Source organism: Equus przewalskii, chromosome 25, assembly GCF_037783145.1.
Source record: "Equus przewalskii isolate Varuska chromosome 25, EquPr2, whole genome shotgun sequence".
Lineage (NCBI taxonomy): Eukaryota > Metazoa > Chordata > Mammalia > Perissodactyla > Equidae > Equus > Equus przewalskii.
The window spans coordinates 42336741-42353585 of NC_091855.1; the positions used below are offsets into that span (position 1 = coordinate 42336741).

At 36.3% G+C, this 16845-nt stretch overlaps 1 protein-coding gene, 8 non-coding genes and 1 pseudogene across 9 annotated transcripts in view; all 10 read left to right on the top strand.

The window, feature by feature from the left end:
- The first annotated feature begins 512 nt into the window (after positions 1-512).
- On the top strand, positions 513-586 carry LOC139079531 (small nucleolar RNA SNORD113/SNORD114 family). Its single transcript, XR_011533223.1, has one exon. It is a non-coding gene; the product is annotated as a small nucleolar RNA SNORD113/SNORD114 family (small nucleolar RNA).
- Positions 587-1484: 898 nt separating this feature from the next.
- On the top strand, positions 1485-1556 carry LOC139079514 (small nucleolar RNA SNORD113/SNORD114 family). Its single transcript, XR_011533208.1, has one exon. It is a non-coding gene; the product is annotated as a small nucleolar RNA SNORD113/SNORD114 family (small nucleolar RNA).
- Positions 1557-3219: 1663 nt separating this feature from the next.
- Positions 3220-3293, top strand: LOC139079519 (small nucleolar RNA SNORD113/SNORD114 family). Its single transcript, XR_011533213.1, has one exon. It is a non-coding gene; the product is annotated as a small nucleolar RNA SNORD113/SNORD114 family (small nucleolar RNA).
- A 900-nt stretch (positions 3294-4193) lies between these two features.
- LOC139079535 (small nucleolar RNA SNORD113/SNORD114 family) lies at positions 4194-4270 on the top strand (annotated as a pseudogene).
- A 435-nt stretch (positions 4271-4705) lies between these two features.
- LOC103560441 (uncharacterized) overlaps positions 4706-16845 on the top strand; it is a 41825-nt gene continuing 29685 nt past the window's right edge. The window contains exons 1-11 of the mRNA XM_070594562.1: positions 4706-4831; positions 5966-6050; positions 6946-7030; positions 8201-8286; positions 8610-8717; positions 9155-9230; positions 11297-11360; positions 11900-11956; positions 12420-12505; positions 13620-13706; positions 16577-16727. The gene's annotated coding sequence lies outside the window, so the exon portion shown is untranslated. The remainder of the gene's footprint in view (positions 4832-5965; positions 6051-6945; positions 7031-8200; positions 8287-8609; positions 8718-9154; positions 9231-11296; positions 11361-11899; positions 11957-12419; positions 12506-13619; positions 13707-16576; positions 16728-16845) is intronic.
- Positions 5171-5245, top strand: LOC139079516 (small nucleolar RNA SNORD113/SNORD114 family). Its single transcript, XR_011533210.1, has one exon. It is a non-coding gene; the product is annotated as a small nucleolar RNA SNORD113/SNORD114 family (small nucleolar RNA).
- Positions 6374-6445, top strand: LOC139079505 (small nucleolar RNA SNORD113/SNORD114 family). Its single transcript, XR_011533199.1, has one exon. It is a non-coding gene; the product is annotated as a small nucleolar RNA SNORD113/SNORD114 family (small nucleolar RNA).
- Positions 7360-7434, top strand: LOC139079497 (small nucleolar RNA SNORD113/SNORD114 family). The gene has a single exon (XR_011533191.1). It is a non-coding gene; the product is annotated as a small nucleolar RNA SNORD113/SNORD114 family (small nucleolar RNA).
- LOC139079493 (small nucleolar RNA SNORD113/SNORD114 family) lies at positions 8639-8713 on the top strand. The gene has a single exon (XR_011533186.1). It is a non-coding gene; the product is annotated as a small nucleolar RNA SNORD113/SNORD114 family (small nucleolar RNA).
- On the top strand, positions 9574-9648 carry LOC139079528 (small nucleolar RNA SNORD113/SNORD114 family). Its single transcript, XR_011533220.1, has one exon. It is a non-coding gene; the product is annotated as a small nucleolar RNA SNORD113/SNORD114 family (small nucleolar RNA).

The window sequence follows — 16845 nt, forward strand, 5'->3', positions numbered from 1 at the left end:
TAATAAAGGCCTAAATGACTATGCAGATGAAGGTGGTACTTGTGAATCAATGGAGAGGAAATCTTGACATTGTTATCGCTTTGTCTGCTTGTTACTCTTCAGAATGGACTCTGGAACTGATTTCAGCTTTTGCTGTCGTCAAGATTGTCATGCTGCCTCTGTGTATGGAAGGAGACCAAGGTGAGTAATGGGCCAAGCTATTGTCTGGGATGGGTTAGTTGTTTAAGGGTATTTATAGTATTATTAAAAAGTATTAAATTAATTAAAAAGTTTGCCATGACCCACTGATAAATATGAAATCTTATGTTGATTAGTTGATAATGTTTAGGATTGAGGTCTATTAATGAAAGAGATATAGTCTATCTGGGAAATGATTCTGTAAACTGTTAGGGATACTCAAGAATCTTGCTCTTGAGTTTTTATAAACCATGTATTATTTTTATTATTGTCAATGAATTCATGATTTAATCAATACAAATATAGAAATAAACAAAGAAAAATAGATAAAATTATGGACTAGTGATGATGACTGGTGGCGTAGGAGTCAGGGACGATGAGAATATGTGTCTGAAACTCTGAGATCCGGCACGGAACATAAGCAGTCTATTCCTTCAGTTGGAATTGTTTCTATAGAGATACGTCAGGAATATACAAAGATCACATTCTTGTATTAATTTCATGGGCGGATATTTGTTATTATTAGTGGAATAATAGAAGTATTAAATATATAAAAAAGAATAGGGTGAAGCATTGTTCACTTAATGAATGTATGTTATAAGGCAAAGGAAATTATTAATAACATTGAAAACATTGATGCCTATTAAGAAATTAATGGATCGAGAGGTCATCTCTGTGCTAAGGATCATATAGACACTGATAAGGAAGAGTCCATTTTTTTCCTGGGTCAATTTTAAGACTGAGTTTTTCTTTTTGTTAGGATAAAAAAGAGATATTAAGAAAAAGTAATAAATACCTAAATACTGAGTTGATGAAATGCAGAAAGCAAGGATCAATGGTGATTAGGTCTCAATTGTTTTATCATCTCCTCTGCTCCGTAGCCCTCGGAACGGACGCACTCAAGCTAATTTAGCGTCTTCCATGGCAGGAGCTCCACGTTTGCGTCTGTGTAACAGGAGGACGGAGATTAATGTGAGTAATAGTTGAAATTACTTTCTTGGTTTCAGTGTTGTTTTTTTTAAGGTTATTCATTAAAAAGTGCAAAACCTATTTAAAGAATGCAATTTATCTCAGTGATGAATATGGAATATAGTTAACGTTCTATTGATTAGTATATATGTATAATATAATGTATAATGAGGATAATTAGTGAGAGATATTGTTGTGAGAATAATTCTATATATAGATTAGGGACATAAAAACTCTTTTTGGGTTTTTGAATCATAGCATTTAGAAATTATTATTAGTGAAATTATTGTTTAATCAACAAAGCCATAGAAATTAATGCAGAAAAAGAAGGACAGTATTGGATCAGTGATTACCACTGATGGTGTTTGTGTCATATACGATGAATACGTGTCTGGAACTCTGAGGTCCAACATGAAGGAAATCTAGGTCCTTACCTCTCTTTGATTGACCCTTTAAACTGATGTCAGAAATGTACAAGGAAAAATAATATGATAATTTGGAATGGACAATAAATGGATCCCATGTATTTTGTTCTGTGTCTTTGACGAAAGGATAATAATGGAACATTATAAGGAACAGTCAGTTCTTACTGTGAGTCAGTTTCAACTTTGACATTTGATTTCTGAAGGAAAAAATTAATGTAATTTAATAAATACCTGAATGACTATATAAATGAATGGGGTAATCTATGGATCAGTGAATAGGATGTCTGAATTTTTTTATCGTCTGCCCTGCTCTGCTCTTTATTCCTCAGAATGGATGCACTCAAGCTTCTTTAAGCATGTTCCATGGTCATGATCTTTATGTTTGCACCTGTGTGTTAGGAGCATGGAGACCAATGTGAGTAATAGTCGAAGTTCTCATGTTGGTTTGAGTGGTTCAAAGAAGGCCAATCATACCAATGTTTAATATCAGATTGATATGAAGCATTGCATTGATTAACCCATAAAGAAACAGACACTGAGTTCAGTTAATGAAAAGGATAGAGACTCTTTGTAAATGATGCTATTGGTGAATATTAGGGATATTGAAGGATCTTGTTTTTTTTTTATGTGTATTTCTTCATGAATAAATTAACCAATAAAGAAATGTAGATGAGAATGGACAGAAAGAAGGCCAATCAGGGGCCAGTGATGACGACTGGTGGTGAAGAATGTCAGCGTGGAGCTCTGAGGGCCAACACAGACAGACTCTAGTCCATTCCCCAGATTTTAAATGATACTATAGACAGATTTCAGGATTATATAGTGATCTTGTTCTTGGTCTTTGTGTTCATGAATTTTAAATATATGATTATAAAAGAACCAACGGCAGAATAAATTAGCAAATGTATAAATGAATAAAGATGAAGAGGGTGTAGCATTGTTCATTACTGAAATACGTAGTCAGGAGAATGAATATTGATAGACACTGGAATGATACTAAAGGGACCGGGTGTGTTAAGTATTGGACTAAGGATGATATGGACAGTGAGAGGGAGTAGTCAGTTATTGCCCTGACTCAGTTACAAGTTTTAAGTTTATTTCGTAAAGAGAAAAACCGATTTTATCTTAAATTTATAAATACTTAAATGACTGTGTAAATGGGGTATGGAAATTATAGATCAATGGAGAGAGCGTCTCAATCTTTTTAACATCTTTTCTGTGTGATACTCTAAAAACAACGCACCCAGCTGATTTAAGCCTTGTTCCATGATCAAAATCGTTATGTTGCCTCTGTTTCAGAAAGACACCAAGGTTAGTAATAGTCAAGGTTCTTGTCTTGGTTTCAGTCATTTGCTTAAGGTATTCATGGTAATATTAAAAAGTATTAAGTATAATACACAAGTTATCTATGGCCATTGGTTAATACGGTAAGAAGCATGATATTAATTAATTGATAACGTGCAACATTGAAGTCACTTAATGAAAAAGATACAGTGTATTAGGAAAGATTCCTATCCAGGGGTGTTAGGGATTTTCAAGGATCTTGTTCTCGCATTTTTGTGACTCACGTATATTTTAGTATTATTAGTGAATTAGTGATTTACTTGATGCAAATTTAGAAATGAATGAAGAAGAAGAGGGCCTCACATAGACCAGTGGTGACTACTGGTGGCATATAAGTCATAGACATGAATAATATGTGTCTGGAAGTCTGAGGTCCAACACAAACCATAAGTAGCCTGTTTTTTCTGTTGGAAATGATCCTATAGACAGAAATCAGAAATGTACAAAGTTCATATTTTTACTTTGGATTCATAAATATAGATTTATTAATACTAATGGATCAGTGATAGAATAATTAAACAAATAAAAATAAACAGGTAAAGAGGAGGATTAGGCGTTGACCAACTATGAACATATGAGAGGAGGCAAAAAATATCATTAATGAAAGTTTAAAACACCGATGCCCGTGAAGGTATAAATGGATCAAGAATTGTACCTCTTTGGTTTAGGATCATATAGACTCTGATAAGTAAAAGTCAATTTTATTGTACTGGATCAGTTGCAAGTTTCAGGCTGTCCTTTTGTTAAGAGAAAAAAATATATACATAATGAAAAATGATTAAATACCTAAAGGCTTGAGTAAATGAAATGCAGAAAGCGAGAATCGTAGAGGATATGGTCTCAATTTTTGAAAATCATTTGCTCTGTGTTGTACTGCTTAGAGTGGACGCAATCGATGATTTAAGCATCTTCCATGGTCACGAGCTCTCTGCTTACATCTATTTGTTAGAAGGACAGAGACCACGTGAGTAATAGTCAAAGTTCTTTTCTTGGATTGGGTGGTTTGTTTAAGGCTATTCAGTATACTGTTAACATTGTAAAATATAATCAAAGATAGCCAATTGTGATAAAAATGGGATTGGTGTGAAGCATCGTTTATAATGTGCATCTCTGAAAATCTGAGGATAATTAATGAAATAAATATATTGATGTTAGAATAATTTTGTGTGTAGAATCGGAATATTAAGCCTCCTCTTGGGTTTTTGTGTATCATGGCATTTAAAATTATTATTAATCAATAAACAATGAAGAAACAAATGGGGAAACAGAGGGCCAATCGTGATCAATGATGATGATTTGGTGGTGCATGAGTCACATACAATGAATACTATGTGTCTGGAACTCTTGAGGTCCAACACAAGAGGACTCTAGTCCATTCACTTTATTTTAAGTGATACTGTAGACAGATTTCAGTTTTACATAGTGATCTTTTTCTTGGTCTTTGTGTTTATGAATTTTAAACATGATTATAAAATAACGAATGGCAGAATAAATTAGGAAATGTATAAATGAATAAAGATGAAGAGGGTGAAGCATTGTTCATTAGTAAAATGTGTAGTCAGGAAAATGAATATTAATATACACTGGAATGGATAATAAATGGACCGAGTGTATTAAGTATTGGACTAAGGATGATATGGACAGTGATAGGGAGTAGTCAGTTATCGCCCTGAGTCAGTTACAAGTTTGATGTTTATTACATTGAGATAAACATTTATTACCATAAATTAAGAAGTGACAGAAAATAAATATTACCATAAATTAATAAACACTTAAATGACTATGAACGTAACGGAGTTAATGTCTCAATCTTTTGATCATTATGCCTGCTTGGCACTCTTCATAATGGAGGCGGGTAGCTGATTTTAGCTTCTGCCCTGATCAAGATTGTCGCCTCTGTCAGGAGCGAGAATAAGGTGAGTAGTGGTCAAAGATCTTATCTTGGTTTCAGTCATTTGTTTGAGTATTTCCAGCTTATTAAAAAGTATTAAATATAATCAAAAAGTTATCCATGGCCCAATAATAGATATGACAGGAGACATTCTGTTGATTAATTAATAATGTGCAACATTGAAGTCACTTAATGGAAAAAAAATGTAGTGTATATGGGAAAGGATTCTATAGACAGACATTAAGGATATTCAGGGATCTTGTTCTTGTGTTTTCTTGAATAATGTGTTTTTTATTAATATTCATAAATTAATGATTTAATCGATACCAATATAGAAACAAATGAAGAGAATGAGAGTCTAACATGGACCAATAATGATGGCTGGTGGCATGTGAGTCATGGATGATGAATAATATGTGTGTGGAACTCTGAGCTTCAACACAAGACCTAGTCTGTTCCCTCTACAGTCATGAGCCATATAAGGACCTCTTGGTCTACAACGCACCACATATATGATGGTGGTCCCATAAGATTAGTACCACAGAGCCTAGGTGTGTAGTAGGCTATACCATCCAGGTTTGTGTAAGTACACTCTATGTTTACACAACGAGAAATTGCCTAATGACACATTTCTCAGAACATATCCCCATTGCTAAGCAATGCGTGACTGTACTTGAAATGACCCTATAGACAGATGTCAGGAATATGCAAATATCATGTTCTTATTTTTGATTCATAGATTCATAGATATAGTTACTAATGAATCAATGATAGAAGCATGAAACAAGTATAAATAAATAGGTAAAGAAGAGAGTTAAGCATTTTCCAACTGTGAACATACGTGGTGAGGCAAAAAGTGTTACTAATAAAAATTGAAAACACTGATGTTCATTAAGAAATAAATGCATCAAGACTATGACCTCTTTGGGTTAGGATCATAGGGACACTGAGTAGTGAAAGTCAGTTTTAGTGTTTGGATCAGTTCCAAGTTTGAGATGCTTCCTTTTAAGAGAAAAAATATATATTTATGAAAAATTAATAAATATCTAAATAAGTAACTGAAATACAGAAATAAAGGATCAATGTAAATAAGGTCTGACATATATATATATATATATATATATTTTTTTTTATCATCTGTTCTGCTTTGTACTCTCAGAATGGACACACTGGAGCTGATGTAAGCATCTTCCAAGTCAGGAACTCTCTGGTTGTGTCTGTGAGTTAGGAGCATGGAGACTAATGTGAGTTATAGTCAAAGTTCTTCTCTTGGTTTAGGTAGTTTTCTTTAAAAGTATTCAAAGTATTATTAAAAAGTGTGAGAAATGAAGATGGCCAACTGTGAACTAGTGATGAATGTGAGATTGATGTGATACATTATATTGATGATGGCATATATGTAAAATCGAGGCTAATTAATGAGAGATATTGATCTGAGAATTCTATAGACAAATTAAAGATATAAAGACTCTTGGGCTTTTGTGAATCATAGTGCTTAAAAATTATTATTAGTGAATTAATGATCAATAAACAAATGGAAATAAATGAAGAAAAGGAGGGATAATGTTGGATCAATGATGACTACTGGTGGCATATGAGTCATATATGATGAACATGTGTCTGGAACCCTAAGGTCCAACGGAAAAGAAAAGACTATTCTCTTGGTTTGAAGGGATCCAACAGACAGATGTCAGCGATACAGAAATGTACAAGGATCTTCTTTTTGATCTTTGTGTTCATGCATTTTCATTCCCTTATTATAATTGGATAAATGAAAGAATCTATAAATACTAAATATATAAATAAATATAAATGGAGTAAAGCATCATCCAATTATAAAAATGTGATTAGGCAAGGAATGCTATTAGTATATATTGAAAACACTGAAGTCCAATGAGAAATAAATGGTATATGACTGTTATCTCTTAGGTAAGGATAATATAGACGGTGTAAATTATAGCCAGTGTTTGTGTTCTGGGCCAGAGGCAAATTCGAAATTGTTTTCTTAAAGAGAAAATGAAATAAATATATTTGAAATTAATGATTGCATAAATAACTGTCTAAATTAAAGATGAAAGGCAAGGGTCACTGGAGAGAAGGTGTAATTTTTTGTCATCTGTCCTGCTCTGCGCTCCTCAGAATGGATACACTGGAGCTGACTGAAGCATCTTCTATGGTCTTGAGCTTGTGGTCACATCTATTTGTTAGGAGCCTGGAGACCCGTGTGAGTAATCATCAAAGTTCCCATCTTGGTTGGGTCCCTTGTTTAACAGTATTCACTGTTAACAAAACGTTTGGAGTATAGTCAAATAGGGCCAGCTGTAGCCTCCTGATAAATATGGGATGGATGTGAAGCATTATATTGATAGATGAATATGTGAAAAACTGAAGATAAGTAAATTAAAGAGATACATTGAGGTGAGAATGATTCTATATACCCCTTAGGGATATCAAGTCTCTTTCTGTGAGTCATAGTGTTTAAAAGTTTTCAGTGAATTAATGAATTAGTCAATAAATATTGTCAAAATGAATGAAGAGAAAGTGGACTAATCTTGGATCAATGATGACGACTGATGGTGTATGAGTCCTATACGATGAATACCACGTGTCTGGAACTCTGAGGTCCAACACGAAAGAAATATAGTCCATTCTCTCTGTTTGAAGTGGTCCTATAGATAGGTGTTGGAAATACACAAGGATTTTATTTTTGGTCTTTGTGTTCATGCATTTTCAAACTATTATTATAATTGGCTCAATGAAGTAACATTAAAAATGTATAAAGAGGGCCTGGCCTCGTGGCTGAGTGGTTAAAAAGTTCCACACATTCCTCTTTGGTGGCCCAGGTTCATGGGTTCGGATCCCAGGTGTGGACCTGCTCTGCTCACCTGCCATGCTGTGATGGTGTCCCACATATAAAAAAAAAAGTTGAGGAAGATTAGCAAAGATGTTAGCTTGGGCTAATCTTCCTCAAGCAAGAAAGGAAGATTGGCAATGGATGTTAGCTCAGGGCAAATCTTCCTCAGCAAAAAAAAAAAAAAAAAAAAAAGTATAAAGATAAAGATGAAAAACATTAAGCATTGTCCAGTTATAAAAAATATGTGCTTTGGCAGGAAATACTATTGATAGATATTAAAAACTCTGATATTCACTAGGAAATAAATGGTATAAGAGTGTTTCTCCTCTTTGGTTAAGGAAAATATAGACATCGTTAAGTAATAGTCAATGTTCATGTTCTGTGTAAGTGGTAAGACCTATATTGTTTGTTTGCTTGAGAAGATAGAATAAATGTAATCCCAGAGAACTAATGACTGATTAAATGAAAGGCGGAATGCAAAGACCAATGCAGATAATGTCTCAAACTTCTTTATCATCCCCTCTGCTCTATACTCCTTAGAATGGGCACACTTGAGCTGATTCAAGCGTCTTCCATAATAACGATCATTTTGTTTACATCTATGCGTTATGAGCATGGAGACCAATGTAAGTAATAGTCAAAGTTCTTGTCTTGGTTTCGGTGTTATTTGTTAGAAAAGATATTCACTGTATTATTTAAAAAGTGTGAGATATAATTATTGAAGGTCAATCATGGCCCAGTCATAAATATGGGGTTGATATGAAGCATTGTTTTGATTAGTCCCTATATGCAATATTGAGACCAAGTAATGAAAGAGACATATTGCCAGGACTAATAATTCTATAGTCAGCTGTTAGAGATATTTAAGGATCTTACTCACATGTTTTGTGGCTTTAGGTATTTATTTTGTTATTGTTAGTAATTTAATGAATTAATAAAATTCATCTAGGTGTGAATTAAGAAAGTGAGGGCCAAGGCTGGATCAGTGATGACCACTGGTGGCGTATGAGTCACGGACGATGACTACCACATGTCTGGAACTCTGAGGTCCAATACGGTAGAAATCTAGTCTGTTCCTCTGTTGGAAAAAATCCTATAGATAGATGTTAGAAATATTTAAGAATCTTATGCTTCTAATTTTATGGCACATGGATTATGATTATATTAATGTAAAGGAACCAGCAAAAATATTTAAATGATTCCAAATTATTAAAATATGTGGTAAGGAAAGAAATACTATTAATATAATTTGGAATGGACCAAGGCTGTTACCCCCTTTGGCTAAGGATCACGTAGTCAATGATAAGTAATAATCAGTGCATTATTCTGGGTCAATTGTAAATTCAGCATTTGTTTTATTAAGAGAAAAGTTAGCAAATATTACCATAAATTAATAAATATTAAATGATTGAGTAAATGAAAGGTGGAATGCAAGGACCAATGGATAGAAGGTCTCAAACTGTATTTTTCTGCTCTTTCTTGTACTCCTCCCAGTGGGCACCGCTGCACTGATCTTAGCGTTCGCCATGGCTTCCAACTTGGTGGTTGTCTTAGGAGCATGGAGACCAGTGTGAGTAATAGTTGAAGTTCTTGTCGCGGTTTGGGCAGTTTAAGAGTGGTCAGTGTATTATAAAGAAGTAGGAAGTATCATCAAAGAAGGCTGAACATGGCCTAATAATGAACACGGGATGACAGGAGACGTTGTGTTGAGGCATCCGCCTGTGAAACACTGAGGTCAATTCAAGAAACACATCGAGTGTCCGTGGGAAATGATTTCATAGATAGACATTAGGGACAGCGAGGCTCTTATTCTCGGGGTTTTCTTGATTCATGTGGATTTCTTTACTAGTAAGTAGTAAATTAATGAATAAATCAATAGACAAAGTATAAATGAAGAAAAAGATTCACGAGCTTGGACCATTGATAACGACTAGTGGTATATGAGTCAAGGCTCATGGATAATATGTGTCTGGGCTTCTGAGGTCCAACACAAAGAAATCTAGTATATTGTGTTGGAAAAGATCCTGTAGGCAGTTGGTAGGAGTATCCAGTTACCCTATTCTTGTACTTTTGTGGTTCGTGGATAATGTATATTATTATAAGTGAATTGATGCATGTAGGGTTTAACACATAGGAATATGTGAATGAAAACATGGCCATGCCTGGACCAGCTCTGCATATGTAATGAAACAAATGTCAGTCCTAATCTATTTTTGAGGCATTAGGGTTCATGCTTTTTTATCTCTCTGGATGCAGCACGTATAGACAGATGTGGGACTGTCAATGTTCACATTCTGGGATGTCTTTGGTCTACTGGTTGTTTGTTTTATTACTAAATAGGAAAAATGTTTATAAAATTAAATAAAAGATTAAGCACTATTTAAATTAAGGAGAGCCAGTGATAAAAGTTTGTTATATAGGGGCTGGCCCGTGGCCAAGTGGTTGGGTTCATGCAGTCCGCTTCGGCGGCCCAGGGTTTTGCTGGTTCAGATCCCGGGTGCAGACACGGCACCACTCGTCAGGCCATGCTGAGGTGACGTCCCACATTGCACACCCAGAGGCACTCACAAGTGGAATATACAACTATGTACGGGGGGTCTTTGGGGAGAAGAAGGGAAAAAAAAAAGAAGATTGGCAACAGATGTTAGCCCAGGTGCCAGTCTTTTTAAAAAAAAAAAGTTTGTTGTATAACAAGAGTATCTGAGAGTTTAAACATTGTTCCCTTTCTTTTTTTTTTAAGATTTTATTTTATGTTTTCCTTTTTCTCCCCAAAGCCCCCCGGTACATAGCTGTATATTCTTAGTTGTGGGTCCTTCTACTTACGGGATGTGGGACGCCGCCTCAACATGGCTTGACTAGCGGTGCCATTTCTGCGCCCAGGATTCTAACTGGTGAAACCCTGGGCTGCTACAGCAGAGTGCACGAACTTAACCACTCGGTCATGGGGCCAGGCCCTAAAAATTCTTTTTTTGGGGGAAGATTAGCCCTGAGCTAACATCTGCTTCCAAACCTCCTCTTTTTGCTGAGGAAGACTGGCCCTGAGCTAACATCCATGCCCGTCTTCCTCTACTTTCTGTGTGGGACGCCTACCACAGCATGGCGTGCCAAGCGGTGCCATGTCTGCACCCGGGATCCGAACCGGCGAACCCCGGGCCACCAAAGCGGGACCTGCGCATGTAACCACTGCTCCAACAGGCTGGCCCTGTTCCCTTTCTTTAAAAAAAATAGATAGTTATCCAAATTAATTTATGAATGAATGAAGTAGAATCAAGCTTTCTTCACTGGCATGAAATTGCTCTGAAACAAGCAGTTAGATGAATCTAGTTCTGCACAAGTGAGGGTCCAGGACTTAGGTGGTTGTGTGGATGCCTGGAGGCAGAAACTCATGTGTCCAACAGAGAGCACTTGTTCCCAATTCAGGTTGTGCATTCAAAGGTGTCCGTTTTTTAATGTAAAATTAATCATTGAATTAATTTGATAAAAAGAGGGGTTATTTTTTGGCCAGTTGTAGGAAGTGACATGGGCCGAGGTTTAATGTTAATCTAAATCTGCTCACGTTATATTCATTAGATTATTAGAGCAAAGTTGAAATCTAGGAAAATTCATTCTTTTTAACATTTGCTTTCTGCTTCCCAGAATGGGTCCTCATGGTCGAAGGTCTTGTCTGGTGCGTGTCTGGGCAGGAAGCCTATAGAGCTATGTAAGTAGCACACCAAGTTCTTGTCCTTGGGTGGGTGGTTGGCTCATGGGTATTCATCCTGTTATAAAAAATGGTTAAATGGCTACATACATACATAAAATTTTAAAAAACCACTGGTGAGAATGAGTTAAACACCAATGATTAGGATGTGTCTAGTCAGTACAATTGTTGAATTACATTATTTTTTATATCATCCTGGAATACTGAGGTTCATTAGTAAATGAACAAAACGGGCATGTTACCTCTTCCGGTAAAGGTCATTTAGACGGAAAATAGTACTAGTCAGTGTTCTTGCTCTGGGTCCGTGGTGAGTCTGGTCTGTTTATTAAGAGAAAAAGAAATAAATAATTTTATCAATTAATCAATACCTAAGTAGCAAGTAAATCAAGGTGGGAAACATGGATTAATGGAGAGAATTTTGGGTATTTTCTCTTTTTTTGCAAGAGGTACTCTCACATATTTTATTTAAATTTTTTTAAGCTATAAAAGAGTGCATATTGGTTTTTCTTTTTAGTTTTCCGTCTGCTTTCTATCCACAGAATGAACACCCTCGAACGCACGATCGTTCTTTAGTGATCAGACCTTTATGGTTCAATGTGAGTCATAGTCCAAGTTCTTGTCTTTGTTGGGGTAGTCTGTTAAGGGTGTTCAGTGTGTGATTAAAAAGTATTACATATAATCAAAGAAGCCCACATAAGGACCAATGATGAGGTGGTGTCATAAACCAAGTTTCATGATCAGTCTAATTCACAACAGATACCCTTTTAGCAAAGAAGTTCTGACCTCTTAGCTTTGTGGGTAAGGGCCCCAGAGTCAGTTGTCTGCAACACTCATAGTTTTTATTCTGTTGGCTTGTTCATTTAAGTGTGCTCATTATATTATTAAAATGGATAACTGAAGACATTAATTGATAACAGAGGTCCATTCATTAAGCAGAGATAAGAATGTGACATAAATCATTGTTTACAATTAATTTCTGTCATGGTTACCTCATGTTCACTACATTACAATCCCAATGTAGGCCTTTTCATTTGTCAGCATCCTCTTTACATTCCGCAGGATGGATGCTCCATACCTAATTAAATTATTGTCCAATCAGGAAGATCTTTGCCTTATCCCTCTGGGCAGGGAGCATATCATGCTATGTAAGTAATAAAGTTCTTGATGTGGGTGGTTAGTTCATGGGTTTCCATTGTATCATTTAAAAGGAATAAATGTAATTAAATTGTAAGATGCCATGCATAGACCTATGATGAGAATGCGCTACGAAACAAAGTTTATGATTAATCCAATTTAGCACAAACGAAGTACGGTCCTGTGTCACCTAACGATGGGGGTATGTTCTGAGCAATACGTCGTTAGGTGATTTTGCTGTTGTGCAAACATCGCAGAATGTGCACAAAGCTGGATGGTATAGGCTACTACACACCTACGCTCTGTGGTGCTAATGTTATGGGACCAGCATTGCGTATGTGGTTCATCGTTGACTGAAACGCCGTTATGTGGCACGTCACTGTACAAGAATAAAACTTAGCTTTTTCCATTCATCTCAAAACTTAAACATCCCATTTTGTGTTTGTCCCACTGATCGTTTAAACATCCCTCTCTTGATGACGATCTGGGCTGTTACTCATTTAGGGAGCCAGTATTTTGGTTGTTGAGTAGGATAGTGGTTTATGGTTGTTCCCCGTAACATCTAAAAATTGCTCAAATTAAATGCAGAAGGGCCATGCCTGGACCAATGATGTGAGTGGAATGCATCTGAATAAAAATTATGATCAATCGTTTTTTGAACTACTGAGGTCCATTGCAAAAAGAGAACCAGTGTATGACATTTGGGAATGATCTCAGGGAAGTTCAAGAATCTTGTTGAGAGTGTTCATGGATACCGATCTTATATTGTTAGTAAATTAATGAATGGGTCAATAAACAAATACATTCATAAGTAAAGAAAAAGAGGTCAAAACAGGGACCAATTTTAAGAATATGTTATAAAACAGAATATTATTAATTCAGTTCTGAAACACCTTGGTCCCTTAAGAAAAAAAATACATAGGTTCAATTTGTTACCACTGTGTTGGCAGCAGCTGGATAGAGGTACTTAAATGTCAATATTCTGGTCTTAGCTTGCAGTGGGTTCCTGGATGTTTGATTCATGAAGAAAAAAAGTTAAAAAACAAATGTTTAAATGAGTGAGTGAAAAGTACGAACCAATGATAAATATGTTTTATTCTTTTTCACGTCTGTTTTGTACCCCAGAATGGCTGCCCCTTGGCTGTTTCAATCATTATTTAATGATGAAGATCTTGACTGTTATCTGTGTGGCCAAGGAGAATATAGATCAGGGTAAGTAACAGATTAAGATTTTATTCTTGGTTTGGTTATTTTGTTTATGGATGATGGCTATATTATTTAAAAAAAATAAATGGCTTCATGCAGTCATAAAATCAAATCAAAGAAGACCATGCATGGACCAGTGGTAAGAATTTGTCCTGGCAAGGGTTGTGGTTAATTCATTTTGCAAAACTGAAAAAAAATAGATTTCCATTGAAACAGTAGGTTTAGACCACTGCCTCTTAGGTTGAGAAGGTCATAGACACATTCTAGTCTTAGTCAAAGATCCTCTTCTTGGGTTGATTGTGTTTTCCTTGGGTTTTATTATTTTATTAAAAATAATAAGTCATTAAACAAGTTAAAAGTAAATATGCTAGTAAAATTACATTGGTCACTCATGACCAATAACGTGATGATTCATGAAACAAGGGTCTATTTAACTTGTCAGCTATATTACCACCCTGTTGAAGGAGTACTTAGAGACACATAATGCTCAAAATTTTCCTTCTCGTTTGCAAGTAGATCCTTTGCTGTTGACTTTATTTTTGAAAATGAGTAACTAAACTAACAAACAAGGGAAAATCCATATAGAAAGAAAATTAAAATAATCAGGAATATTCCAATGATAAAATTTTACACAACAAGAATTATGATCGAGCCAGTTTTGCTTCTGTGAGATCCATTTATGTCAAAAGATTTAGTCTGTTACCTTTGTATATAATGAGGGGAGACACAGATGTTAAAATATTCATTGTTTTTGTTCTTGTATTTTGATGGGTTCATGGGTGTTACTATTACTGTTGTTATTATTTAGCAAATCAGTCTATGAAAAACTAAATTATAAGTGGCCAAATCATGGGCCACTGATGGAAATGTGTTTTGAAACAAGGATTATGATTATTGCACTTCTGCACCACTGGCATTTCTGAAGTAAAACGTTTACCTTTTTTTAATCTGTTTCAATGGTGTGTGTAGTACTACTCCACACGTTGTTTTGCAATAATTTGGATATTTTTGCATGCGAGTTACACAATTATTTTCTTCCATTATCTCAGGCACAAATACTAGTGACCTGATTTGTTTGGAGGTGGTTGGCAGGAGGCTCCTATGCCCCATATTTAAAAGTCTTCTGGCCCTTGTGTCTGGGAGAGTGCTAAAATAATTGATACTAAGGTACTAATTTCAGCGGCACAGGTATTGACCCGAATCTGTATCAGGCTCTGTGTTGGGCGTGACACCCACATCTGAATCCCACTGCTCTTTGGGATTAGGTGGAAACCTACTTACAAATGTAACAATTCAGTATAATGGGGAAGTAGATGAACTTTCCAGAAGCACAGAAGGTGGGCCCTTGGCTCAACCTTAAGTATCAGATGTTTTATAGAAGAGATGATGCTTGAGCCAATGACAGACTCACTAGGCTGTAAGTGCCATGAAGCTAAGAATCATATTCCTCTTACCCACTACTCTGCCCATTGTGCCTAGCACATACAGCGCATGTAATAAACATTTGTCGGAGTCGTGGAATGAATGATGAATGAAATAAAGCATGAATGAGTGAAGCAATGATTTAGTGAATGAATGAATCTGTGTAAACAGGAATGAAAAAAATGAATGAAAATGTGAAGGAGTGCACAAATGAGTGAACAAATCTGCAATGAGTTGAATAAGTCAATAAGTGCACAAATGCATGATGAATTAATGAGTGGATGAGCCAATGGGTAAGTAAAAATGTCAGCAGGTGAATGAGTGAGTGATAAATGAACCGGTCAGTGAGTGGATGAAGGAAAGACTGGTGGTAGGTCAATGAGTCAATAGGTGGAAGGTCAGTGCACAAGCGGATGAGTGAATGAATAACTGAGTCCCTGAATGAGGTTATGAATTAATGAGTACATGAAAGTTAATTAGTAATGAGAGAATGAAGGAATGAGTGAGTCAATGTATGAATCAACTAATAAGTAGATGCGTCAATGAGTAACCAAATTAATTGATTAATAATTTAAAAAATGAGTGAATGAATAAATTAATAAATGAATGAAAAAGGAAAAAGTTGAATAATTTAAGTAATGAGTAAATAAATAAGTCGATGAGTGAGACTAATGAGGGAATGAATAGGCAAATGGCTGGAGGAATGAATATATTAGAAAAAATGAATAAAAGAATGAATTAGTGAGTGAGTAAATGAGTCAATAAATGAGTATGTAATCTAGGAATAAATGAACTGCTTTGTGAGTGAATGAGTGAATGAATGAATGAATCCATAAATGAATGAGTGAGTTAGTGATCCATGTGTGAGGCAATGAGTGAATGAACTCACACTGGGATTCCTTCCCTGACCACTCCAAAGAGAGTTAGCCATCCCGCAACCTCACAGCACATAATAGACACTTCAACCCATCCTGCTCCATCATGGTCGTTTGTTTACATGTCATCACTGAACTAACTATCCTGAGAGCCAGGAACGGGGTCAGATTCTTGTTTGTATCCCGAGCTCCTGCCCAGCCCTGAGTCTAGGAGGCGCCCAGTGAATTATCGCTGAATGAATGAACGAATAACTAAAAATACATGTGCTTTTGTGGAACCAGGCTGGCCCTTCTCAGAATGGTCTGGGAGCTGTTCTGTGGGGAAGCACGTGTGTGTCAGATGCTCTGTGGCATCCTCCTACGCAAGCCCAGCGTCTCCCTTGAGTCCAGCTTCCTGTGTCCACTGCCAGACGGTGAGACAGGATACTGGCAGTTCTGACTGCCCTGGACGTTGGCCCATCCTTGGGCAACGTTGGCTTGGCATGGTGGAATGGAAGCCCTGGGGCTTCCCGAAAGCTGCCCTTGCCTCTGCCAAGACAGGAGATCGAAAATAACCCCATCTTGTTTTTGTGCCTCCAGCGAGTGGGCCTGCTTCTTGCCTTGCCAAGCAAACTGAGTCCCTCCTGTGTCTAGCTGTGGGACTCTGGGGTGGATGTGAAGCACCTCTGGCTGTACAGCTCCAGCTTCGTCAGTGAGATGAGGATAATGATGCCTATCTGGCTGGATTGTGGTGAGAATTAAACTTGCCTAACAAGAGCTTATTGTAAGGCCCTTACGTGACACAATACATATCATGTACATAGTATGGTACCTGGGAAGGAATAGATGCCTCAAAAATTACCCAAAGT